At 44.1% G+C, this 27409-nt stretch overlaps 1 long non-coding RNA gene across 1 annotated transcript in view; it reads right to left on the bottom strand.

Moving 5' to 3' along the window:
• The window catches only part of LOC129508661 (uncharacterized), a 122626-nt gene extending 106542 nt beyond the window's left edge, over nucleotides 1-16084 (bottom strand). The window contains exons 1-2 of the long non-coding RNA XR_008664226.1: nucleotides 15989-16084; nucleotides 13195-13276 (exon numbers count right to left, since the gene is read on the bottom strand). This is a non-coding gene — a long non-coding RNA (uncharacterized LOC129508661). The remainder of the gene's footprint in view (nucleotides 1-13194; nucleotides 13277-15988) is intronic.
• Nucleotides 16085-27409: the final 11325 nt, after the last annotated feature.

Here is a 27409-nt window from a genome sequence, read left to right as displayed (position 1 = left end):
CTGTGGACACCAGGGCAGCCTAGGAGGGGCTGGCACCTGCTGCAGCTCTTCAGGCAGGGCTCTGAGACGTGAGTGCAAGGAGGAAAAACAATTCAAGGGAAATTCTGTGGCCAAGACAAAGCAGCAGTATTTGACTTGCCTTGAAACTGCCCTCAAGAAGTTCTGCCCAGGGGCATCTGGGTGGCTCAGTGGTTGAGCATCTGCCTTTAGCTCAGGGCATGATCCCAGGATCCTGGGATCGAGTCCCACATCAGGCTCCCACTCTGCCTCTCTCTGTATGTCTCTCATGAATAAATGGATAAAATCTCAAAAAAAAAAAAAAATCTACCCATGGGGGAAATGGAATCAGCTGAGGGAGTTGGCTGGGTAGAGCTGGACTAAGGGAGATGTGGCCCAGTTGACCCGCACCCAGAGCAGCCAGAGCAGTCAAGCCTCTAATTTCCCCCACAACTTCCCCCTTCCTCAGCTCCTCACCCCACATTTGTGCCTGCACTGTGGTACCTGAAGCCCCCCACCCCCACCGTCGTACCAGCAGCGTGGGATGCACAAAAGAAAAAAAGAAACTACACCATGCAATTGAAAAAGTCACGTTTCTGATTCACATAAAGTCTAGGCTGACATTCAGATGTCAATCACAGTGCATGCCCCATAGCCAGCATAGTTTTATGCAAGGTGATTACACCTTGCCCCAACCTGCAGGTAATTGGTCAAGAGAAAAGCACGTGATTCAGATCAGTGACTCCGTAGACTGGCAACTACACAGCCTGGGATTGAAATGTGAGCTAGACCAAACTCTTCCTCTGAAAATTGGCACCTAAGCTCACCAGAAAGCCTGAGATGAGGAATCCGCAGGGCTCCACAGGGTGAGTCTGCCCTCACAGCTTCTAGGTCATCTACCCTGGTGAAACCTGGCCAGAGGCCCTGACAATCTCTGAATCGCCTCAGGGGTCTTCTTCCTATTCGTAAAGCATAGAACATATTCAAAACCTTCCTCTGTCCTCTCCTATTTTCTTTTTCTTTAGTCCCACAGTGGTGTTTCTGCTGGTATAATCTCACCTCTATTCCTGGTTCTGTTGAGATAGCTGATTAAATCCATGGTTCACACCCACACTGATCTCTTTATTGAATACTCCCTCTGCCACACCCTCAGTGTTCTCTTCCAAACATACTTTCTCATTTTTTATGATATAGACAGGCTGAGACTCTTCCAGATCTTTAAGTTCTCGCTCTTTTTTGCTTAAACAATTTCATCTTCAATTCTTTTCTCTCTTGCATTTTACCATAACTAGCAAGGAGGAACTAGACTTTTCCTTGAATACTTTGCTTAGAAATCTCCTCAGCAAGGGGCACCTGGGTGGCTCAGTCAGCTAAGAACCTGACTCTTGGCTTTGGCTCAGGTTATGATCTCGGGTCATGAGAGTGAGACAGGGTTCCAGGGCTGAGCTGAGCATGGAGGCTGCTTAAGATTCTCTTTGCCAGGATTCCTGGGTGGCTCAGCGGTTTAGTGCCTGCCTTTGGCCTGGGGCACGACCCTGGGGTCCTGGGATCGAGTCCTGCGTCAGGCTCCCGGCATGGAGCCTGCTTCTTCCTCCTCCTCCTCCTGTGTCTCTGCCTCCCTCTCTCTCTCTCTCTCTCTATGTCTATCATAAATAAATAAATCTTAAAAAAAAAAAAAGATTATTTCTGCCCCTCCCCACCCTCATGCTCTACCTGCATGCTTGCCCAAGAAAGAAAAGAAGAAAAGAAAGAAAATTTCCTCAGCCAACTACCCAGTTTCATGGCTCCCAGGTTCTACCTCTTGCAAAACACTAAAACATGAACACAATTCAGTCAAGTTCTTTGCCACTTTTTAACAAGGATTACCTTTTTTCCACTGTCCAGTAGCACAGAAGTCTTAAGTATCTTGGAGTGTAGCACACCTTCTCATGGGTCACACTTTGTACCTCACCTTTACATACCTGTTGGGACTTGAGTCTAGTCATACATCTAGAAGCAAAGAGGAGTGGTCCAGGTGAATACTGAACAGAACCAGCATTGTCTTTCATGGCAACTGCCTCAGAGGAGGCCATTATAGTTTCCTCTGGCAATGCAGGGTTAATCCCCTGAAAAGGTGTGGAAGGATGGCTGCTACCACTGAGGATGGGGAGATCTCTCCCACTGCCAAAGAAGACTCATCAAAGATTAGGGGTTCAATGTCCCCAGCTTCATTGGAGTCTTCCCACATATCCCCATCCCAGTGTACAAGATCCCATTCTTTCCCAGTCAATGCCCCCATTTTATCAGATATCTTGCGAGGCTGGGGAGCCAATTTGTATTGTTATTTAGCCACTCACAGGATGAAATTCTGTGTTTGACTTTCAGCACTCTCAGCCCTGCAGCTACTAGCCCTGTCTCATCAGGACACACATAGAAGCCTTCAGGTCATTTATACTGAGTTTGAGCTGGAAATTTGAATCCTTGAAATCATCTCACTTTGTCCAGCAACATTGTGGCTTTGTCCACAAGCCAACATTATTACATTCATTCATTTTCCAAAAATGTTCCAAAGTATCATATTCACAATTATCCTACCCTTGCTTCTTATAAGAGGTTGATTAGGACTATCTAATGCAGATATTGTGTGTATTTTTATTGCCAGATCACACCATGGACTACCAGTACTCTCTTTACTACTGGAAATAGAGTCTTAGCATCCTTAACCTTAATCAGATCAGAGACCCACTTCTAGAATCCCTAGAACCAATTCAGAAAACTCATCCTCAAAATTCTGTTCTTCTAGTTCCACTCCTGGTACCAAAACCTGTATTAGCCAAGGTTCACCAGAGGAAAAGAACCAGGTGTGTGTGTGTGTGTGTGTGTGTGTGTGTGTGTGTGTATGACTTATAATAAGGTATTGTCTTGTGATAATGGAAGGCTGAGAATTCCCACATTCTGCTGTCTGCAAGCTGGAGGCCCAGAAAGTCAGTGGCATAGTTCAAAGGCTGGAGACCCATGGTATAGATTCCAGTCTGAATCTTAAGTTCTGCAAACTAGGGGCACTGAGGGCAGAAGATGGATGTCCCAGCTCACTGAGTCAGGCAGAGTGCAAATTTAACCATCTTCCACTTTTTTGTTCTATTTAGACCCTGAACAGATTGGGTAATGCCCACTAACACTGAGGAGAGCCATCTGCTTTACTCAGTTTACCAATTCAAATGCCAGTTTCTTCCAGAAACACCCTCACAGACACTCCCAGAAATAAAATTTAACCAGATACGTGGGCATCTAGTGGCCCAGTCAAGTTGACAAATAAAACAAACCATCACACAGCCTTAGAAAATCTGATTCAGAGGAGTGGCCAGGAATTTGATTTAAACCAGCACCCCAGGGGCAGCCCCGGTGGCTCAGTGGTTTGGCGTCGCATTCAGCCCGGGGTGTGGTCCTGGAGACCCGGGACCGAGTCCCACATCGGGCTCCCTGAATGGAGCCTGCTTCTCCCTCTGCCTGGGTCTCTGCCTCTCTCTCTCTCTCTCTCTCTCTCTCTCTCTCTCTCTGTGTGTGTGTGTGTGTGTGTCTCATGAATAAATAAATAAAATCTTAAAAAATAAAATAAAATAAACCAGCACTCCAGGAGAGTCTGATGCAGGTGCTTTTGGGTCCACTGAAGTAGATAGAGGGCAAGAGGGCCAGCTAATACTGATATATGGAGGAGCAGACACATGATGAATAGCTGGTGGCATAGGTCCCAGGAAATCCTACAGCTAAATTCCTAGAGTCACCTTGGTTAGGAAACCCCTCCAGCCCTGTTCTGAGGCCTGGTGTGAGGAGCTCAAGGCCCCTGCATGTATATCCCACAGTACCTCCTCTACTGCATGAAATGACCAGAACATGACTCAGCTTCATCATCCAAAGAGCTCAGTTAGGACCAGGTATCACCTCCTCAGTGGCAGTTCTAAGGAGAAGGATCTTAGAACCTCTCACTTCCCCTAACAAAGTCATTGTGTGTAGCAGTCCAGCCTTTGGAGCCGGGAATACGTGGATCCAAATCCCAAATTCCACAGCTTGCTTCTGTGCCCTGCTGGCCACATTAATTCACCCTATGGAGCCTCAGCTTCCCCTCAAAATACCAGGTGTGGAATACCTGCCTCACAAAGTTGTCATGAGAGGTTATTGACCTTCAGTATATACTGGTTTTCTCTTTCAATCTCATCTAAAACTATTGTCAAGATCAGACACAAATTGAATATATGCCATAGCCCCAATCTGCCCTGTAGGGAACTTGTCTTGACAGCTACTATTGTCATCCTCCTGGAGCTACACAGAGCAGAAGCATCAGTGCATCAATGGTTCTTTTTCTATAGAGACATTTTTTTAAAATTATATATATTTAATATATATTTTAATAATTTCTTAATATTTAATATATTAAAATATATAAATATAAAATATTAACTTTTAAAATATAAAAATAAATATAAAATGCTATCTATATATATTATTTTTTGAGAGAGAGAGAAAGGAAGAACAAGAGTGCATGCAAACAAGCAAGGAGGAGGGGACAGAGAGGGACAGAGGGAGACAGAGGGGTAGAAAGAGAGAGAGAAAGTGAGAGACAATCTTAAATAGGCTTCACACTCAGAGTGGAGCCTGACATGGGGCCTGAATCCACAACGCTGGGATCATGACCTTAGCTGAAATCAAGAGTCAGATGCTTAATGACTGAGTCACCCAGGTGTCCCAATATGAATTTATTTATCAAGGAAAAGGTAAGAAGAGGGACACAGGCAAGATAGGATGGTATTTTTTTCATCCATAACCAGTTGCTAAAACAGGATTTTTTTTCAAAATAGAAATTTTTTTACTATTTTATCTGATTACAAAAGTATCACTTGTTCATTAAGAAAAAAAACCATAAAAAAAAAAGAAAAAAAACCATTACAAAGTCTGTATGGTAAAAGTGTCAAATTCCCATAGAACACTAAGCCACAGAGAAAACCATGGTATATGCTGTGTCTTTCCAGATGCCTTTTATTTTTTTTAAGATTTTATTTATTTGAGAGAGAGAGAGAGCGAGCACGCATGAGTGGGGAGGAGAAGGAGAAGCAGGCTCCTTGCAAGCAGGAAGCCCAACACAGGGCTTGATTCCAGGATCCTGGGATCATGACCTAAGCTAAAGGCAGGTGCTAACTCGACTGAACCACCCAGGAGCCCAGCCAGATGCCTTTTAAAATGTATATATGCCTTTTTTTTTTAAGATTTGTTTATTCATGAGAGACAGAGAGACAGAGAGAGAGAAGCAGAGACCCAGGCAGGGGGCGAAGCAGACTCCCCCACAGGGAGCCCGATGCGGGACTCGATCCCAGATCCCGGAATTACGCCCTGAGTTGAAGGCAGACGCTCAACCACCTAGCCACCCAGGTGTCCCTATATATGACTTTTAAAAAACATAATGGAATTATACTGTTCTGTATTCTCCCTTTTCCCACTTACTTTATATCATCCTAGTGGTTTCAAGTGCACTCTCCTTGCCTTGCTCCTAGAGGGAAAGCAGCCAGGAGCCAAGCAAGACCTTGTGAATGACTCAGTAGAGACTGCCCTGATGTAGTACATTATGCAACATACATATTTTTCAGTAAATGCTGAAAAGAGAAAGCTCTTAGACACTGGAATAATTGCCCCTATTTTAAAGCCTGCTTCTATCAAAGAGGTGCTAACTGCATAGAGAGTAATTTTACCAAAAGGGGATTTGCATCAAAAAAGGAGTACAAATGCAAATTAAATAACAGATACCATTTTTCACTTACCAAATTAGCCAAAAACTTTTTTATTTTATATATTATATACCTGGTGTGGCAAGGAGTATAGCAGCCTCTTTTGTATGCTCCTGGTGGGCATAGTAATTAGAATATACTTTCTTTTTTTTTTTTAGAATATACTTTCTTGGGGCACCTGGGTGACTCATTCAGTTAACCATCTGATTCTTGACTTCAGCTCAGGTCATGATCTCAGGGTCATGAGATTGGATTCCATGCTGAGTGTAGGAACCTGTTTAGGATTCTCTCTCTTTCCCCCTCTCCCTCTGCCCCTTCCCCACCCCACCCCCTTGCGTTCTCTCTATTTTTTGTTTGTTTGTAGTTTTTTTTTTAAGATTTTATTTATTTATTCATAGAGACACAGAGAGAGAGAGGCAGAGACACAGGCAGAGGGAGAAGCAGGCTCCATGCAGAGAGCCCGACATGGGACTCCATCCAGGGTCTCCAGAATCATGCCCTGGGCTGCAGACGGCGCTAAACCGCTGCACCACTGGGGCTGCCCTAGATTTTATTTATTTGACAGAGGGAGTGAGTGAGGGAACATAAGCAGGAGGAAGAGCAGAAGGAGAGTGAGAAGCAGGTTCCCCACTGAGCAGGAAGCCTGACACGGAGCTCAAGCCCAGGATCATGACTTGAGCCTACAGCAGATGCTTACATAACCCCTGACTGAGGCACCCCTCTCTCCCAATCTCTAAAAAAACAAACAAACAAACAAACATACTTTCTAGAAAGTAATTTGGCAATATACATATATAAAAAACCTGACAGATGCTCATATCTTTTGATCCATTGTTAGGAAACCACCCACAAAGAAAGACTTCAAAATGCTTGCAAAGAGGTAGGCACAAAGATGTTCATCGTAAATATTTTGCAATAATGGGGAAATGTAAATAGCCTAACAGGAGAATGATCAAATAAATTATGGTCCATTCAAAGTATTACATATTATCTGGCTATTTAAAGTCCTCATTAATGTAGGGAAGATCAAAATCAAGTGATTGGGACAACTGGGTGGCTCTGCGGTTAAGCATCTGCCTTCGGCTCAGGGCATGATCCTGGAGTCCCAGGACCAAGTCCCACATCGGGCTCTCTGCATGGAGACTGCTTCTCCCTCTGCCTGTGTCTCTGCCTCTCCCTCTGAGTCTTTCATGAATAAGTAAATAAAATCTTTAAAAAAAAACAAAAAAACAAAATCAAGTGATTAAATAGTGATATCTGCTACTTGAAGGAATTTGTGGGTAATATAAGGGAGGCCATTTGTAGAGGTAATTTAGTGGAGTCCTTGAGGTCACCTAGTGGAAGCAGAGGCCTCAAGCTCTGTGGTTTTTGCTCTGGGTTCAAGCAAATATGAGCCTCCCTTAGCATCTTTGCCATCTTCAGACAAGTGCTAATCTACCACATTATCTACTGACACTCAGGTAACTGGGATAGCCTCTGTAATTGGGTACTTTGACGTGTAGAAATCCAGAGACTGATCTCTCATTTTAATTTTTGTGCTTGCATGATTATTTGTTCTCATTTAAAATTATATCCTATAGTTTACCCAAAGAAAATGAAAACACTAATTTAAAAAATATATGTGCACCCCTATGTTATTGCAGCATAATTTACAATAGCCAAAGTAGGGGAGCAATCTAACTGTTCATCGATAGTGAATGGATAAAGAAGATGTGGTATACATATATATTATCAGCCATAAAAAAAAATAAGATCTTGCCTTTTGAGACAACACTGGATGCACCTGGAGGGTGTGATCCAAGGAAGAGAAAGACAAACACTATATGATTCCACCTGTATGTGGAATTTTAAAAATAAAAAAAAAATGAACAAATAGCAGAAACAGACCTATAAATACACAGAATAATGGTTGCCAGAGGGGAGACAGTGGAGGGTGGTGTGTGAAGGGAGATGGGTGAAGGGAGAGGGAAGTACAGGCTTCCAGTTATAGAATGAGTAAGTCACAGGGATGACAGGTACAGCATAGGGATTATAGTCAACAGTGCTGTTAATAGCACTGTAGGGTAACAGATGGCAGCCTCATTTGTGGTGAGCACTACATAATGTATAGAGTATATTATGTACACTATGTTAGACATGGGAAACTAAAAGTGCATGTCAACTATACTTCCAGATAAATAAGTCATAAATACATAATAAATAAAACAATGCTCTATGATCACTATATAGAAATCTTAGAAAGTATGGGGCAGGGAAACAAAAAAAAAAAAAATCACCAAGTCCACAGGGTTGCATTCCCTGGTTAGGGTGGACTACCAGTAAAGCAGCTCTTGCAAGGACTGCCAACTGCTTCAAGACATTTGAGGAGCCCAGGAGCCTTAGCCCCAAACTTAGATTAAGTTTATATTAGATTTAGAGCGCCCAGGCACCTGCAAGAAAAATTTTAAATCCTTTTTAGAGGGACACAAGTCATACAAGTCTTCAAATTATTTTTACTAATAATTTTTTCAAACATAGTATCCTACACTCAAAGATAACCAAGTTCACAGGGGACAAGATACCATGAGTAAAAACTGGCAGGAAAAGGGGCACCTGGGTGGTTCAGTGGTTGAGCATATGCCTTTGGCTCAGGTCATAATCCCAGAGCCCTGGGATCGAGTCTCACATCAGGTTCCCTGCATGGATTCTGCTTCTCCCTCTGCCTATGTCTCTGCCTCTCTCTCTGTGTATCTCTCATGAATAAATAAACTATTTTAAAAAAATAAACTGGCAGAAAAAAACAAGACAAGAGATATACATCCTGCTAGATCCTGGTATTATCAGACAGACATTGATCCTGGTGTCTGGCAAAGGGTCTCATCAGTATGCTCTGTTCAGTGAGGCAGGGAAGGATGGAATATATTTTAGAAAGACTTCCTTCAAAATGTTTTCAAATTTGCTTTAAATTGATCAGGAAAAAAAAAATTATCAGGAAATTTCATCTGTAGACCAAGCACAGCCTCTCTCTTTGTCAACTTCCCTGAAGGGGGAAGCCTGTTTGCAGGGTTCACACCAATGTTACTTATAATAGAAGTGATGGAAGTACACAGCCATAGCAAAATGGTTACATTAACAAAGATACAATGTCAATGAACCATTCATAATTGTCCGGCTACTGCTCAAAGCTGCTGGGGAAAGAGAAGAGGCCAGAGCTTCAAGCCTGTGCCCTCCAGACAACCTGCAGACATCCATGGCTCCCTACTCCAGACTTGAGAGAAAAGATAAGGAACATTAACAAATGAAACAACCCCAGGACAAACCCTCCAAAGGGTCTGTAAGGGAGGTGGACTTTGATCTTCGGGTCTTCTGACCTTTTCTTGACTTGCTGAGATTGGCCAAAACCCAGAGTCCAGTTGCCAACAGAACAATGTGGTTGTTCCGAGTCTCTGGAGCCAAAGGTTTCAGACTTGATTTCCAGGTGTCCAAGGGGAAATCATCTGTTCTCTATCAAGAGAGCTGGCGTCCCATCCCAGCCAACATACACTCTCCAAAACATGTTTTAACCCAGCATTGAATGTCACAAGAAAAGCGCCTTAAGACTCTCCAAGGTCTCTGAGACAGGAACCCAAATAGGCAGGGCTGAAATATTGAGTTCCCAGGAGATACCAGGCATCAACTCTTACACAGTCCACATGAAAACCTGGCCCAGTGCGGATGGTCATTCACCCACCACAGTTGAGGATGGTGGAGCCAGAACACAGCAGGGCTACAATTTTAAACCAGGTCTCTTGCCAACAACCCTCCCCTTTTCATAGAACCCGCTAGAGCGCTTGGGATCCGACCACACTGCTGTCTCCCACACTCCAGAGCTGATCCATGGGACCTTCCTAAGAGTCTTAAGAGAGAAAGAAGAGGCAATATGGTTGCTTTGCCCAATAAGATGTGGAAATTTACCCAAACCTACTCAACCACACGGAAAAGACTGGCTGATTTTATAAAATCCTTCCTCAAACACATCATCTGTACTTCTTCTTCCACACACTCAGAACTTAGAAAAAAAATTTCTCATAAAAAAATAAACAAACAAGCAAGGCGATGGATGTGTTAATAAATGGCGAGAACCCTTTCACAATATATACATAATCAAATCACCACGATGTGCACTTTAAATGTCTTACAACTTTGTCACTAATACCCCAATAAAGCTAAAAAAAAAAAAACAAAAAACAAAAAACCTAATGATTACCAAGAAGGAAAAAAGAAAGAAAAATCTGCATTCTTTTTCCCCAGAAGGAAGAGACTTAAGCTTCGTTAGACGATTACTCTGCGCCAGATGCCCTTAGCCCTGGCAAAGTTGCATGGCGCGTGTCAGAGCCAGTCCTCATCAGCCAGAGCTCCTTTTAGAAGGCATCTCCCTTCACTTACTAGCTAGCCATCAGAGTGACTGACGCATCCTGGTTTACATGGGACTGCCCAGGATTTAGCACTGAACATGTCATGAGAGCTGCTGCTTGTCACACCATTTTGGCTTGAACAGAACATTTTTCTTCTTGGTACATTTAATAGTAAAGCACAGAATAGTGTCAAAACACCCTGATTTCCCTATTTCTGTATTTTCTCTCTTCTCCTTTTTTAATAGCACTGAAGACACAGACCTCATCCCCAAGTCAATTGAACTCTACCCATGATGGAGGAAGACTTGAAAATTATACAGGGATCCTCAGTGGCCCCATATTTCCTTCCCAGAGAAAAATGAAGCTTCTAGGAAGGCGAAGTGTTTTCCCAGGAACCAGAACCCCCGAGCTGGTACGGCTTGTTAAATAGCTGTGTGTCCTTTAGTTAAAGTTCCTGGCCATCTCTGAGCCTAAGTTTGAAATACAGGCATTTTAAATGATCTCCTTCCCTTAGGGAGTACAAAGGCCTTGATGCTCAGCCCCCTCATTCTACAGATGAAGTCATGAAGGCTAGAGAAATAGGGAGGTTTGGCCAATGTCACCCGGCAAGCCAAAGCAGTACAAGACATGCAGTACTCTCTAGAGGTCTTTTGTCCCCGCCCCCAACACCCACTAGAGAAAAAGCAGAGTATGCTGAGAAACAGAATCTGTTTAATGTTGCTTTCTAAGCCTGTAAGGAAAATGAGCCAAATGCTGAAAGATTAAAAATTCTGATCTTAAAAAAAAAAAAAAAAAAAAAAACAATTCTGATCTTTCAAAACAAATCAGAGTTTAATTTGGGTTTTCTTCAAGCCTCATAAAAAAGGGGAGCTGAATCCTTGACCAAATACTCAGCATTCCAAACTGGGAAGATGAGACAGATTTTAATCCCCTGCGTGAGGAGCAGGCTGATGGGAGGATGTGTGTTTCCATTGGCTGCATATTTCTCAGATGTGTAAATGGCAGGCAGCCTGGAAAGAGGAGGCCCGGCCCCAAAGGGTTCCAAGGAGAGAATGTCCGAGCAAAGCCAGAAGGAAAGCCAACTGGGCTGAATGCTGGTAGCTCAGTGAGGTTAAGTAATTTGCTTAAAGTCATTCAGCTAAGAAGGGTCAGAGTCAGGAACTGAATATGCATCTACATTCAAGCCCAAGTGCTATGCTACATCACCTTGAGAATAAGAATATATAGATCAGGGCACCCTTCAGTGAACCAGGGAGTCTGCTGTAGACTCTCCAGGCCCCCTGTGGGTGTCTCCTACTACAGTCTTGCAGCCTGTTTCTTTAGGGTCCCTGATTGGATTGGGATTCATTCATTCATTCAGCAAACATTTAAGAGTCTACTGTATGCTGACTGACACTCCCCATCAGGAAAATAAACCAATTAAACTAACATGGAGATGTGTCCAAGTGCTGTAAGATGAAGGAAGGCTTCCTGAAGGAAGGGTTATTCAACGTAAGTCTTGGATTGGGACACATCAACTGTCATGTCAAGATGAAATGTGGCTGAATTATTCATTCATTTACTAGCAGGTTAGGTCCCCTTTGGTAGGGAGGACCCTGGTACCATTGACTAAAACAAACTTGGGGATTGTCTAGGAAGGCTGATTATCCTCAAATATTCCAAAAGTCAATATATCATGCTCTCAATTATCTCTATATCCCACTTGTGTGACATCTGCCCCCACCAGTATTGGCAAGGCAAAGAAGAGGACTTCTATAACCCTAGCACCTCTGATCCAGTAACTTCAATAAATAGAGACCTGTTTGAGAAGTAATGTAGTCTTGCATTATAGGTGAGAAAACACAAGCTGAGAGAGCTTGGGTGGCTTACCCAAGGCCACGCAGCTGTATAGGACAGCACCAAGATTGAAATCTAAAGCCCATGCTGTTTTCATGGCCCCACCCACCTCCTGTGTTCTAGATAATGCTTCAGAAACAAGATCTCTGTAAAGAACAGTCCCATAAAGATACCAAACAAGAAGCGATTCTGCCCCCTCTGGAGTGCTCAGCCTCATGCTAGTCATCAGGGGCTCAGGGAGGCCTAACCTCAAGGAAACTCTATTCAGACATGAAAAGACCTAAAAGGTCTACTTGAAATCACAGAGGCCCACGTATAATCAGGATCTGAGTTGTATGGCATCCCTGGTGTCAGAGATCAGTGCCCCAAAGGAGGCAAATTTGTGCTGGCCTAACAGGTCAGGAAGTGTGTTGACAAAGCTGGAGAGAAACTGGAACCCTTGTGCATTGTTAGTTGGAATGTAAAATGGTGAGTCTGCCATAGAAAACATGACAGCTCTTCAAAAAATTAAAAAATTAGGGACGCCTGGGTGGCTCAGGCCCTGAGCGTCTACCTTTGGCTCAGGGCGTGATCCTGGAGTCCCAGGATCGAGTTCCGCATCGAGTCCCAGGATCGACTCCCCTGCATGGAGCCTGCTTCTCCCTCTGCCTGTGTCTCTGCCTCTCTCTCTCTCCGTATTTCTCATGAATAAATAAATAAAATTTTTTTAAAAAAATTAAATCTCATATGATCCAGCAATTCCACTTCTGGGTATACACCCCCCCCCCCAAGAATTGAAAGCAGGATCTCAAAAAGATATATCCACACCTGTGCTCATAGCAGCATCTTTCACAATAACCAAATGGTGGAAACAACTCAAAAGTCCATTGACAGATGAACAATGTGGCATACACATAGAGCAAAATAGTATTCAGCCTTGAAAAGGAAAGGAATTCTGACTTATGTTACAAGATGGATGAATCTTGAAGGAATTATACTAAGTGAAAGACAGCCAGACACAAAGGACACATAGTATATGATTCCACTTGTAGAGGGTAGATGCTAGAGTAGCTGAACTCAGGGACAGAATGTTGCTAGGGGCTGGGGAGACAGGGAAGTGGAGAAAATGGGGAATTATTCAATGGATGTAGAGTTTCAGATTTGCAAGATGAAAAAGCCCCAAGATGGACTACACAACAGTATAAACGTTGGTCTTCCACACTAGCAATAAACATGTTTTCTTTTCCCCAGCTCACCTCTACTCCCTCAGGCTGGTTCATTTTCAGGCTTGACCCCTCGAGCTCAGGCTGCTGCAACCGTATCTTCCAGATTCACATTCTGCCAAAAGAAAGCAAACATCTATGTCCCAGCATTCCCAGAAGTCCCAAGATCCATTTTGGTTGGACCAGTGTGTCACTTGCCCATGAGGCAATCAGGGAGCATGGAGGCTTATGATGCATTTAGCTTCAGACTGGATCATGGGTTCTACTCCTGAAGCTGGGAGCATAACCAACTCTACCCAGAGGTCCATGGACCAAAAGTGGACCAAGAATTTTCCCAGAGGAAAATTGGGATATGCCCACCAAAGAGATAGTATGGGTGAAAATGGATGCAGAGCCTCCAGACTTCAGTTAACATCCCCTAGTTCTATTTGCCTAAAGAGAACAGGAGGTTCAGAATGGCTACGTGTATCCGAGATCATGGAGCTGAAGGAGTAAATAGGGACCTCAAGTTCAGATCTGCTCTGATCCAATGTAGCAGAGTGAGTGTGTGTGTGTGTGTGTGTGTGTGTGTGTGTGTGTGTGTTGGGAAGGTAAAAGAACTAATGGTAAGAGTTGCATTGGGTGGGGTAGCCATGCTAGGTATTCCTGGTAGGGTGACCCTTGTTATGGGGAATTCTGAAAGTCAGGAGGAGGAGGTTGAATTTCATGGAGAAGGAAATAGAAACTTCTATGGGTTTTAACAGAGATATGATACGATAGGATCTAAGCCCCACTAGAGGCTGCCATGGGTGGAGGGGTCTGCTCTCTTACCGATTCTGATTAACACTCCCTTTTATGCCTTGAGGATATTTTCAAGGGATGGGCTCCATGAGGCGTGACCCATCCCCCCAGCTTCCTGGCTCCAGCCTGTCCTCTGAGATTCTGAGTGCCCCTCCTCTCCCCTCTCCTACCCTCCGGCCCCCCCAGTGCTGTGGCTTTGGCAGCCACTTTGGAAACTGCAAGTTTTAAATGAATTTCCACCCCAGAGGAAGTTAAGAAGCAGGCATGTTCCACCAGCCACTTCTGAGCCCCAACATTTCTCCTACCCCTTCCGAAAAGGGATCAAATACTCTTTCACAATAGGAGGAGGAGAAGGGAGGAAGACAGGAGGGGCAGCAATGAGGGGGGAAAAAAAGAACAAATACGAGAACCTCGTTTGATCTTAATCAGACAAAGTTTATGTCTGAATTTTTCTCTTCCATGCTGAGAAAACCAATACATAAGGGAAAACAAATCACATGTTATTTACTTCCCTCGAATTTTCTCTGATTGATTCCAAAAGGGTTTAGGAGGCTCCTAAGCCTAAACACAACAGGAACCGTGATAATTAGGGGTAAGAAAGGAATGAACACCATAAATGGAACAGAGGAAGGAGATGCCAGGATACCAGCAGGCACCTGAGGAACACCAGTTTATACCTTGGACACTCTCGTGGCCCCATATGGAAACACACGTTAGCTTTATATTCATTTTGTCTGCTGATGATAGAAAAGCATTCGAGTGCATCTCTGGCCACAAACTTCTTTCTGGGACTAAACTCAAGCTGAAATATATCACATGGGGCAGACAAATTATATTGGAGTCACAGAGAATAACAAGAACAGTAAGCCCAAAGGGCTTTGGAAGGAGGCACAGCCCTGACTAGCAATGAATGTTCTAAACAGCATTTGTATTGCCCAAGGGAAAGCATGATGCTTGAGTGCATCTTGTGGGAAAAGATGGGGACCTCACCCTGGACCTGGAAGAGTTAAGCACAGCAAGGTGGGCAGGCCAGGAGATTCTGAGAGAAGAAACTGGCTAACCCAGAACTAGGTCTGCAAAGTGAGCTGGAACAGCCACCACCCGCCTGCTCCTGGCCCTTCCAGCCAGCCTGACCTAGTCACACATCGCACCTCTGGAAGTCGAAGCATCCCTTCCTCTCCATCCCTCAATCCTTGCATGCTTTCTTCTGATTTTAAGATCCTGGCTGTCACCTTAAGCCTCTAACTATGACTGCCAAGGTCAATGTCCAGTTAGATAAACATTTGCGGATGACCTCCCGGCATCCACCCCTGCCTGGTCCCCCCAGCAGTGCTCCCTGAGGACCCCCTGGAAAGCACTCTAGCTCTATTTCAGCCACGTGGTTTGGGTGGGATTGATTCTGCTCCCAATTCTAGGGTTGAATTCCAGGACCAAGCATTAACCCATCAGCGCATCACATCCCTCCGACCTTGATGGCTGCTTTCATGGAAGGACAACAACCCATATCAGGCTAACAAACCTCAGTTCTAAGACTTTTGTTTTGTACTCTCAGGAAAGTGAATTTTCTCCTTCTCATCTAGAAAGAAAGTGGAAAGGATGCAGCCCCCGGAGCTGCTGGCAGCCATCCTGTGACCACGAGGGCAGTGCCAGCTGAAGAAGTGAACCCAGAGGAAACCAAATTGTAAGATGGGAACATCCGGATTCTAGAGAAACCACTTGAACACATGCAATGAGCCAGACCCCTGGACTTCCCAAATTAGCTCTTTCATTTAAACCAGTTTGGGTCGTCATAGGTAAGCCACTTTTGAAGCCCTTCAGAGTTAGGGTTTCCTCATTCTCCCCTGCACTGAGACGCTGCCTTAGCCTGCTCCTCTGGGCCCGTGGTATTCCCTCGGGTCTGAGGTGGGAACTTCTACTCTCAATTCCCATTCCAGATGGAGCAGGTTGAGCCAGCCCTGGCCTTCCAAGGAAGGCTGCAAATAATTCAAACACCAGTTATCAAAGATAAGAGAAAGTTGAGTCAACACACAAAAATGTAGCAGCCTACCCGATCCCAGCAAGCCTTCAGAGGCTTGGGTCCACTGTTCCCCAAGGCCGTGGCAGCCAGGCTGAGGGAGGTCTCTGGGTATCCAGGCGAAATGGTGCTCGGGATGCCTGTCAACAGGTAGTGAGGCTTTCTAGCACCGGACTAGAATCAGGAGTTGGGGCTCTGACTAGAAGAAGATGGGCAGAAGCAAGCAGGGTTCCCAGCTTAGATCCAGGCTAATTACTTAGCCAGGAATTCAGACAAGAAAGCATCCAAATACCAGAACAGGAGACGAGTCCAGCCTTTTATCAGACACAAGGCAGAAATCCAATTACTTCAGTGAAGCCAAAATCAGATCCAGCCTAGAGGCCAAGCTAACCTGACTCTGGGTCCTTTGGACATCCTGATAGAGCACAGGTCACAGGGCCCCCAGCTGAGGGTCCAAGGGCTTGAAACTATCCACTTTGCCACCCAATGCAGGAAAGCTCTTAAGACAGAGACTATCTCCCACCTCAAATCCACCCTCTCTTCTTACTAGATGTTTGCTTAAAAGCTTTGGTCAAAGGGGCAACATACACAGATGATTAAAAGGAAGCTTTTTGCCATCTTCTTCCCCTTTCTTCCGGCTTGGAATGATGCTGTAAGTAAGAATCACCCGGAGCTCTGGCAGCCATCTTGCAGTCCAGAGGAAAAGGCCAGTAGACAGCAAAGACATGGCCTCGACCTTGATAACACTGAGCTGCTAAACCAACTCTGGGACCACCTTCTTCTGGATTGTTTTGGTTCTCTGAGGCAATTTAATGTCTCAATTGTTTAAGCCAGAGTTTCTCAAAGTGTGGCTCCAGGGCTGCAGCATCAGCACCATCTGGGAATGTGTTCGAAATCATATTCTCAGGCCCCACCCCAGACCTACAGAACTGGAAATTCTATGGTGGGGGGGGCTGCAATCTGAGTTTTACCAAGCTCCCCAGGTGATGCTGATATGAGCTAAAATTCAAGAACCACTGGCTTAAACCACTGTTGGCCTGAGTTTCTGTGAGTTTCAGCTGATAATATTTATACTGACGCATTTCTCCATGGCATCCCTGAACTGTTTATGGGATATCAGGGGGCTGAGAGCAAAGCAGGAGAATGAATATTCACAAAACCAAAAGGGAAAGTTTCAAAGGGGCAATGGAACTGGCAAAGGAAAAGATAAATAAAAATTAAGCACTTCTGGCTATCAGAATAACTGTAAACACAATTAAAGGCAAAAGAAAACATTGGGGAAAATAATTGCAACAAATGTGACAACACTTAAAATCTTTTTGTCAAAAAGTCATGCAAAATCAAGAAAACAATAAGATCCCAAATAAAAAACACAACACACACACAAAGAAAACATTTACAGAATAAGAATACAAATGGATAATTAAAAGGAAAAATACTCAACCTATTAGGAATCAAAACAATGTGAATTAAAATGAGATCTTCTCATCTATTGAATTAGCAAAGATTGAGTAAAAGAAACTTCTTGCTCTAGGGAGGGTAAGACAGGATGGACACCTGCCTGCACTGCCGATGGGGGTGGAAACTGGAACCACCACCATTCTGGAAAGCAATCAGGTCCCATTCATCAAGAGATTTTTTAGTGTTCATACTCTTTGAATCAGGAACTCAACTTCTTTTTATCTAATCCAGAGGTCAACAAAAGTTTGGTTTTTGTATAGTCTGTAAGCTAAGAATGTTTTACATTCTTAAAAGGTTGGAGGGAGAATAAGAAGAAAAAGAAGAAAAAAAGAAGGAGGAAGGAAGAGGAGGAGGAGGAGAGATGGGGGAAGGGGGCAGAAAAAGGAGAAGAGGGAGGGGAAGGAGAGAAGAAAAGGGGGAGAAGGAATAGCAGCAACAGAAACTGTACCAGGTACAACTAAATATATGTTCTAGGGTCACCTGGGTGGCTCAGTTAGTTAAGTGTTGCCTTTGGCTCAGTTCATGATCCCGGGGTCCTGGGATTGAGTCCCACATCGAGCTCTCTGCTCAGAGCCTGCTTCTCCCTCTCCCTCTGTCTGCCACTCTGCCTACTTGTGCTCTCTCTGTGTCAAATAAGTCTTTAAAAGATAAAAATTTTGGGATCCCTGGGTGGCGCAGCGGTTTGGCGCCTGCCCTTGGCCCAGGGCGCGATCCTGGAGACCCGGGATCGAATCCCACGTCGGGCTTCCGGTGCATGGAGCCTGCTTCTCCCTCTGCCTGTGTCTCTGCCTCTCTCTGTGACTGTCATAAATAAATAAAAAATTAAAAAAATAAATAAAAGATAAAAATTTTAAAAAATATATTTTTCTATCTGCCTTCTATTGACAAATGTTGCTGACTCTAGGCTAAGAAGGGGTTGGCAAACTATGGCCCATGGACCAAATCCAACCAGCCACCTGCTTTTGTAAATAAAGTTTTGTTTTTTGTTAAAGATTTTATTAATTTACTCATTAGAGACACAGAGAGAGGCAGAGACATAGGCAGAGGGAGAAGCAAGCTCCCTGCAAGGAGCCTGATGCAGGACTCGATCCCAGGACCCTGGGATCATGACCTGAGCTGAAGGCAGAGCCACCCAGGTGCCTCTCATGCAGCCTTTAAAAGCCTTTAAAAGGAAGGCAACTATGACGCACATTATGACATGGATGAACTTGAAAGACATGCCAAGAGAAAGAAACCATATACAAAAAGATAAATATTGTATCATCCCACGGATACCAAGTATCTACAAGAGGAAAACTCACCAAGGCAGAAAGTAGAACGAACAGTGGTTATGAAAGGTGGGGGATGAGCGGGGAGGGAGTCACAGTCAAGTGGGTACAGTGTCCATCTGAGATGATGAAAAAGTTCTGGACATGGATGTGGGTGCTGGCTGCACAATCACATGAATGTACTTGATGCCACTGAACTGTATTCTTTAAAATGGTTACATGGTGAATTTTATGTTCTGTATATTTTGCCACAATTAAAAAAAGAAGAAGAGGGGAAGGAAGAGGAGGGAGAGACAGAAGAAAAGAAAGCACCTCGGGTCCTGGGAAGAGGAGAAGGGAATTAAGTAAGTAGGGGCTGCTGTTATCCAGCCGAGGTTCAGGGAGCACCTTGTCCAGGGGGGCCCAACCAGACAGTAGGAGATAGCGACTCATAGCCAGGCCTGTGGCCTCCAGGGCACCAGCCATTCAAACACTTTGACAGACAGGACACCTCTGAAAGACCCAGTGCCCATCACTGCTCACACAGAGTCACCAAGCACCTCCCCTGCACTGGACAGAGGATATGGCAGCAAAGCGGACACAGCCCTAAGACACAGGACAGCTGGAGGCTGTGGGATCTCATGCAGCCATCCCCTCCCACTCCCCCCACTCCCATCTTGCTACTCCGCAGAATCTTCACACAGACATGGCCCAAGGGACATTCTGCCTCTGACATCACCTGGCCCAATTTCTACACAGATGGAGGCTGCAGCAAGCTGGGGTGAAGACAGTTAGGACTGGGGTCAAGAGGAGACCAGAATTTAACTCTGAATGTCTCAGGAAATGGTCACCAGACATCCCACAAGAGCAGAGGGACACGGGATCAAATCTTGCCCTGGGTTGGGAAGCAGCTTGATGGAACAGGAAACCCATGGGCTTTGGAATCAGATGATCCTGGGTTCGAGTTCAGCCTCAGTTTTTCATCTGTCAAAGGGGTATGATGGTACCTGCTCTGACAGTCATCCCAGGTGGAGCCAGACTACCCGGGTTCAAATCCAGTTTCCCCACCACTTATTAGATACATGACCTCTAATAAGTTAATTTCTCTGTGCCTCAGTTTTTCTCATCTATAAAATGGGGAGTTCTTTCCTCAGTGGGTTGTTGTAAGAATTAAAAGAGTTAAGACAGAGAACATGCTGAGCACCGTGGTGCCTCACACACCAAAAAGTGTGAGTGTGTGTGTGTGTGTGTGTGTGTGTGTGTGTATAAAATACTATACACTATGCAAGAGGGGCTCTGGGAGAGAAGAGGAAGCCATGGCCGTGTCCTCCAGAAAGGAGGCAAAAACAGAGCCATTCCAGACACACTCCTTCTCTTGGCTGTCTGTGCCAATCCCTCCCCACCACTCCTCAGCATAGGTTCTAAGGTCCTGAGGTGGCTCTCAGCACTTAGGGAGCCTCCTGCTTTCCTTCAGAAGGTGTAAGGAGGACTCTAAACAGGAAGAGACCCTTCTTCCAAATGAGCATTGAATGCTCACCTCCAAGCCACCCTAAGGAGTATTGTTTTCTCTGTTTCACTGATTAGGATACGCAGGTACAGAGAGATTGACACTTGGCCAAAGTTCCCCAACAAGTCATCACAAGGGTGAAATTTAAACCCAGGCCTTTCTCGATGAAAGTGGAGGAGTTTCTCATGGTCACATTCTCTTCCCATCCAACTCAGCCTCAACATCAGCTCTGCCACTTCCTGGTTTGCTGAATTTGAGTAAGTCCCTCCCCCTCTCTGAACCCCAATATCCATAGTTGTAAATGGGGAGACTAGGTGTTTGTTCATTCAATAATCATCAACTCAGCCCAGGACCATGTTTACCGGGAAGCTGTCGAAGATAAAGTTTTGTGGCCTCCCTCTTGCACAGGCTCCTTCTGAGATCCTGGGAAGAGTCTATTATATACTTTTCTTAAAGAAGTTCCCAGGTCCCCAAAACCTGGGCTCACCCCTGCCACCCAGCGTGCCAACACCATGCCAAACCCTGGATGTCGGGTAGGACAGGTGTAGAAAGGACACTAGAAAAAGCCATGTTTAGAGTCTCCAGCTAAGAGCCTGACCCACAGGAGGTGCTGAACAAAAGGTAGCTGGCAGTATAGTGCTTATTACGTATTATTTGTCTCTCCCCTATTAGAATGTTAGCTCCCCAAGGAAAGGGAACTGTTGGTCAGTTTTGTCATCGATGCACCCCAAGAGCCCCATAAGTATTCTCTGACCCTTGAAATGGTGTGTTTCAACTTCCCAACCCACCAATGAGAAAGGTGGTTCCACCTTTAATCAGGGCCAGGCCCCAGGGCCCCACAAACCCCAGCAGAGGGTTCTGACTTCCAGCCTCCCACCCCTTCCCTCCCTGGGGTCACTCTGGAGCCAGAGAGATACTTTTAGAATAAAAATCTAGGGCTGAACCGTCTAAGAAAAACAAGGAACATGGCAGGGGGGGCGTAAAGTGCATAGAGCATAGTAAGATTGCCAGATTTAACGATAATATAGGACAACTAATTAATAAAGTTCGACCAAAGAGAAATCATATTTTAGTATGACTGTCCCAGGCAATAATTTGGGGGCATACTTACACCGTAACATTAAGATGCATTGAAACTGAGATTCAAACTTAGCTGAGCATCTCGTATTTCATCTGGCCACTCTGCTATGTACTGTGTCTTCTTGCGCAAGGATCTCAACCACTCCGAGCCCTCCCTTCCCGGTAGAATTGCTGTGAGGTGGAGGAAAAGAGGGATCTCACATAAGGGCACAAGGAGATGCTTGTGCGCTCCGTGTTAGCTCCTCCTCCCCTGCTGCAGACACACCTAGGGAAGCCCTGGCTTGCCCGCTGTAAGAGAACATGGTAACTACAGTGTGGAAGGTCTCCAGCACTGTGCATAGATGGAGTGGGAGGGCATTAGGTCCTGCCTTCAGAAGGCAAATGTCTAACCTGGTATTTCTCTGCCCTATCGGACCCAGCACTCCCTTTTCACAAACATTTTTATGCCTCCTTTACCTTTGCTCAAAAGAAACTCAGTGATAAAGTAATGCATTTATATGCAAACTCCCTGCTCAGCAGGGAGTCTGCTTCTCCCTTTTCCCTCCTCCTCCTCCCCCTGCTCTCTCTCAAAAGGATAAATAAAATCTTTAAAGAAAAAAAAGAATAGAATGCTTTACTTGCAATGTAAATAAGAAATAAAAGGAATGTAATAAAATAACATTTCAGTATGTGAATGCTTGAGCATGCGGTGGGGAGACGCATTAACTAACAGGGAGTAGGGTTGGAAATCAGACACTCTTCAATACTAACTTGAACCATATGAAATTACTGATATGGAATGGTTTCTAGTCTATGAAAATTTCATGTGATTCGACCTAATATTTGACATTCAGAACACAAGTAAACTAAATCTACCTATCGTGTGCGTGTTGCACCATGAATCAACAGCTACAAATGCAGTTATAGATCTGTTGGCAAGTCAAAAATTATAAGCATCATTGCCATCGAGGCTGTGATTTTCCAGAATGATGGTCCATCTTGTTAAAGTTGCAAACAACACAAGGTATAATCTTTTTTGTGTTGCTCACTAGTTGCACTTCGGAAAAGTTTGTATTTTGTTTAAGTTTTTATTTTCATTCCAGTTAGTTAAAATACAGTATGATAGTAGTTTCAGGTGTACAATGTAGTGATTCCTGCTTCCTTACATCACCCAGTGCTCATCACAGCAAGTGTGCTCCTTAATCCCCATCAACTATTTTCCCACTCAGCCATTAGAAACGACAAATACCCACCATTTGCTTCAACGTGGATGGAACTGGAGGGTATTATGCTGAGTGAAGTAAGTCAACCGGAGAAAGACAAACAGTGTATGTTCTCATTCATTTGGGGAATATGAATAATAGTGAAAGGGAATATAAGGGAAGGGAGAAGAAATGTGTGGGAAATATCAGAAAGGGACACAGAACATAAAGACTCCTAACTCTGGGAAACGAACTAGGGGTGGTGGAAGGGGAGGAGGGTGGGGGGTGGGGGTGAATGGGTGACGGGCACGGAGGGGGACACTTGACGGGATGAGCACTGGGTGTTATTCTGTATGTTGGTAAATTGAACACCAATAAAAATTAATTTATTAAAAAAAAACTATTTTCCCCATTCCACCAGCCCCCCCACTCTGGTAACCATCAGTTTGTTCTCTATTAAAGAGTCTGTTTCTTGGTCTGTCTCTTTTTTCCCCCTTTGCTTGCTTTGTTTCTTAAATTCCACATACAGGTGAAATCTTATGGTGTTATCTTTCTCTGACTGACTTATTTCACTTAACATAATACTCCCTACCTCCACCAGGACATTGCAAATGGCAAGATTTCATTCTTTCTATGGCTGAATAATATTCCATTATATATATGGCATATATACATATATATGTGACTATATATGTGTGTATACACACACACACACACACACACACACACACACACACACACACACCCCGCATCCTCTTTATTTATTCCCCTATCGATGGACATTTAGGTTGCTTCCAAATCTTGGCTACTGTAAATAATGCTGCAATAAACACAGGGGTAGATGTATGCCTCTGAATTAGTGTTCTTGCATTCTTTGGGTAAATATCCAGTAATGGGGTTACTGGATCACAGGGTAGTTCTATTTTTAACTTTTTGAAAAATCTCCATATTGTTTTCCATAGTGGCCTCACCAGTTTGCATTCCCACCAACAGTGCAAGAGGGTTCCTTTCTTGCCACATCCTTGCCAACACTTGTTGTTGATTTTAGCTGTTCTGACAGGTGTGAGGTGATATCTCATTGTAGTCTTGATTTGTATTTTCCTGATGATAAATGTAGATGAACATCTTTTCATGTGGCTGTTGGCCACCTGGATCTCTTCTTTGGAGAAATGTCCATCCAGGTCTTCTGCCTATTGTTTAATTGGATTATTTGTTTTTTTGGTGTAAATTCTTTATATATTCTAGATACTAAAATATTAAGTTTATATTTTAAAAATGAAAAAAATTGCATTTGTATGTAAAACAGTTTTAGGTTCCAGGCACAGAAAATTATAAACAGGTTTTTGTTTTGTTTTTTTTCCTGCATGATCTTCTTACAGGATATTCAAAATTTGGGAAGAGGCAAGAAAGGTTCTTGTTGCATGGGTCTGTCCCACACACTGTAGGACTTGCCCTCTAAATGGACATGTTTCATCACCAAATCATTAGGGCAACCAAAATTAATCCCCCCCCACACACTTCCAAAATGACCAGAAAAGAGATGATGACAATGCCCCCTCTGAGAACCAGTCTAATAACCTCTGCTTCAATAGTTTCAGTGATAAGAAACCTTATTAAACCTGTGATTATCTCCACAGGGCCTGGTATCACCGTCTCATTGACTCATCTTTCAGGAGGTTATACTTGTTCCTTATGCCTCTGGTTGGGGCAGATGGTGGTACAACTCTTCAAAAACCTTGACCCAGTCAGTACTTCTATTTCTAGGAAGGAGCCTCTTCTAAGAATTCTACTTCTAAGAATATATGTAAGTAAACAATCCAAATAGCCATTAAAATCCCTGTGCACAGAAAGCACCATATGTAGTGGTAGAACTAATAGCCATTTCCCTACTGTTGGTATTTCAAGTAAATTACTATACCACCTCTCTCTGGACTAGGGAGTCACGATCAGAAATAATATGTTGACAGCTATTGGCGGGCATGGGTGCTTCTGGATTTTCTTCTTTTTTGCTCTTCTCGTTTCTATAATGATTTTTATCCTTACTGTAACTGTAAGAAAATAAACTCCATGGAAAGGAAAAACAAAAAGTCATGAAGCCATGGTTAGAATCCTTTTCTGTAGAGATGAAGAAGCTGAGGAGAAGTGGCATAGGAGAGCAGGCCACTCAGGCCATCAGGGATCCCCCATCTCTTGCCACCATTTGAGACTTAATCAGTATATGGGTCCCCAGTACCACTCCAGGGGCTCCCAGGAACAAGATCTAGGGACACATAGACCACCCAGCCTGTGGCCTGCAGAGTCACCATGTGGGTGTCCCAAAGAAGTTGTCTTCTTGGGGCACCTGGGTGGTGGATCAGTGGTTGAGCATCTGCCTTTGGCTCAGGTCGTGATCCCGGGGTCCTGGGATCAAGTCCCACCCACATCAAGATCCCTGTGAGGAGCCTGCTTCTTCCTCTGCCTGTGTCTCTGCCTCTCTGTGTGTCTCTCAAGAATAAATAAATAAAAGCTTTTTTTTAAAAAAAAAAAAAGGCTGTCCTCTATAGCTTCCCATAGTGACTCATGCTCTAAGTTGTGGGGTGGGCAGGGGGCGGGGCAGTGGCACCAGGAGGCCTGGGAGGCCCCATCCAGATGGGGTCAGGCTGAGATATGATCTATTTTGCTCTCTTGCCCCTTCTCAAAGTGAGTTAGTGAGGAAAAGCAGGCAATAAAACAGCATATGTAGTATTTCAGTATGGCAAAAATGTGCATGCTTCTGTGCAGGTGATAGAGATGGAGACAGGTGGAGAGAGACAGGGGACATGTGTGTGAGAGAGACAGAGAGTGTGCGAGCACACATGTGAGATTGTACACAGGCTGCCCAGAAAGGCACACACCAAAATGCCACTGTTGGTCATATGCAGGAGGAGAGAAAGGCCACACTTGCATGGTTACAAGTGCAGACAGTTCTGGGCTCAAGTCCCAGCTCTGTCACCTACTAAGGTACAACGCTGGAGAAAACAACTACTCTGTGACTCAGTTTCTCAGTCTGGAAGGTGAGAATAGCAACAGCACCTACTTTATAAGAGTGAATCGAAACATTGCTTCTGGGATGCTCAACAGAATGCTTGGCACCCAACACATGTTGGCTTCCATGACTTTCACTATCAAGGGATATAATGATACATTTTGCTGGGTCAAAACCCACATAAACACAAACTACAAAATGAGCCCTCTGGTCCCACCGGTCCGACCTGGTTGGCTGAACACAAGCTAAGCAGAAGTCCCATCAGTGACCTTGGGCTGTGAGACAGACTGTCCCCTTCAATCTGGAGGCGATCACGCTGAGAAGTCTGTAGAGAAAGGCCCCCACTGTTGCGCAAAGGACCCAGAGCTCACTGATGCAGCATTAGTGAAACCAAGTGAAATACAAGGAATCAGAAGGGAAGATAAGTGGAAGCTATAAACAAAATAAAAGGACAACAATCAGCCAAGAAAGAAACACTGGAAAAGGCAGGGGACAACAAATCAGTTGAAGCAGGGCTTTATCAGACGTACTGGAGCTGAAATTTAACCATAAAATATGCCTCCCCATCCTTCCCAGAATGCCTCTGCTGGACCAGTTACTACACAGCAGACCCCAGAAGGCAGCTGTCTGCTCATCGGAGTATACTTGGGGGAAGATTAAATAAATACCTTCATACAAGGAACAAGGAGGGAAGAACTATCAAACTACATCAAAAAAACAAAAATGATGTTATGGAATACTGATGTATTTCCCTAGCATTCTTTGCTCTCTATCTCTGACAAACACATCCATTATGCCCTATTTCAGGAATTTTGAATTTTTAGGTATTCAGTTTAATAAATAGACTGCATGTCTATTTTCTCAAGTTATTGTCTTTACAGTTTTTTTATTCTCCAATTTTCATAAGACCTTGTTTAAATTATTACCTGGGTAGCTCTAAAACTCTAAGCTTCCATAAATCAAAAAATTACTGTATTTGTTTATAGTAAGTTAATTTGGATTTCCGTTCTTATATTTTGGAGATCCAGCTATCCAAAGTCTCTACCCACAGAACTCTTACCCTTCATGTCAGCATTCCAAGTTCTTGATGGCTAGGAATCCTAGTTTCTCGGTCTGCACTTGTTGCCTTGGTACTGGCCATGAGGATGCTTTCCTATACGAATGAGACCACTCCATTCTTTCCTTTTTCATCAGACAGTGACTAGAATCCTACTGGGAGTCTGGGAAAACATTCTTACCAGTTACAACTTGTATTCCTTCAAATAGCCATCTACTTATGTGCAGATTCCAGACTGTACTCAGAGGAATATTCCCTGGTTGTCCTTTGTGAATTCCCTCATGGCTACAGTCTCCTGGTTCTATTGTCACAAGCTTACTATAAGAGACATCATGTGCCCTATGGAGCCACTTGTCAGCTGGAAATGCTGTTTCATTCCATTTATAATCCGTAATCTCGAACAAACCGGAAAACCCACATTAGGAAGTCATGAGTACGTCACCACGTTAAAATTAATTAAAACCGGGGATCCCTGGGTGGCGCAGCGGTTTGGCGCCTGCCTTTGGCCCAGGGCGTGATCCTGGAGACCCGGGATTGAATCCCACGTCAGGCTCCAGGTGCATGGAGCCTGCTTCTCCCTCTGCCTCTCTCTCTCTCTCTCTCTCTCTCTCTCTCTCTGTGTGTGTGTGTGTGTGTGTGTGTGTGACTATCATAAATAACTAAAAAAAATTAATTAAAACCTACAATTTGAGTAAAAAAAAAAAACTTCACAAATAAAAAGGATAGCTCAAACCATATGCAAGTGCTTAGTTTAGGTGAATGGATTGGGAATCCAGATAGCCCAGTGGTGATTGTGAGCTGCTTCTTAAAGATTTTAAGGACTAGATACAAGCTGAGATTTCTCCCCACTTTTTACCTTTTCAGGATGTGTTTTTTGGAGACTAGGATATTATTTAAGAAGAAAGAAGAAGAAGAAA

Source organism: Nyctereutes procyonoides, unplaced genomic scaffold (assembly GCF_905146905.1).
Source record: "Nyctereutes procyonoides isolate TBG_1078 unplaced genomic scaffold, NYPRO_anot_genome, whole genome shotgun sequence".
In the NCBI taxonomy this organism is placed as follows: Eukaryota; Metazoa; Chordata; class Mammalia; order Carnivora; family Canidae; genus Nyctereutes; species Nyctereutes procyonoides.
Note: the sequence above shows the minus strand (reverse complement) of the source record. Positions and strands in the feature narration are given on the sequence as shown.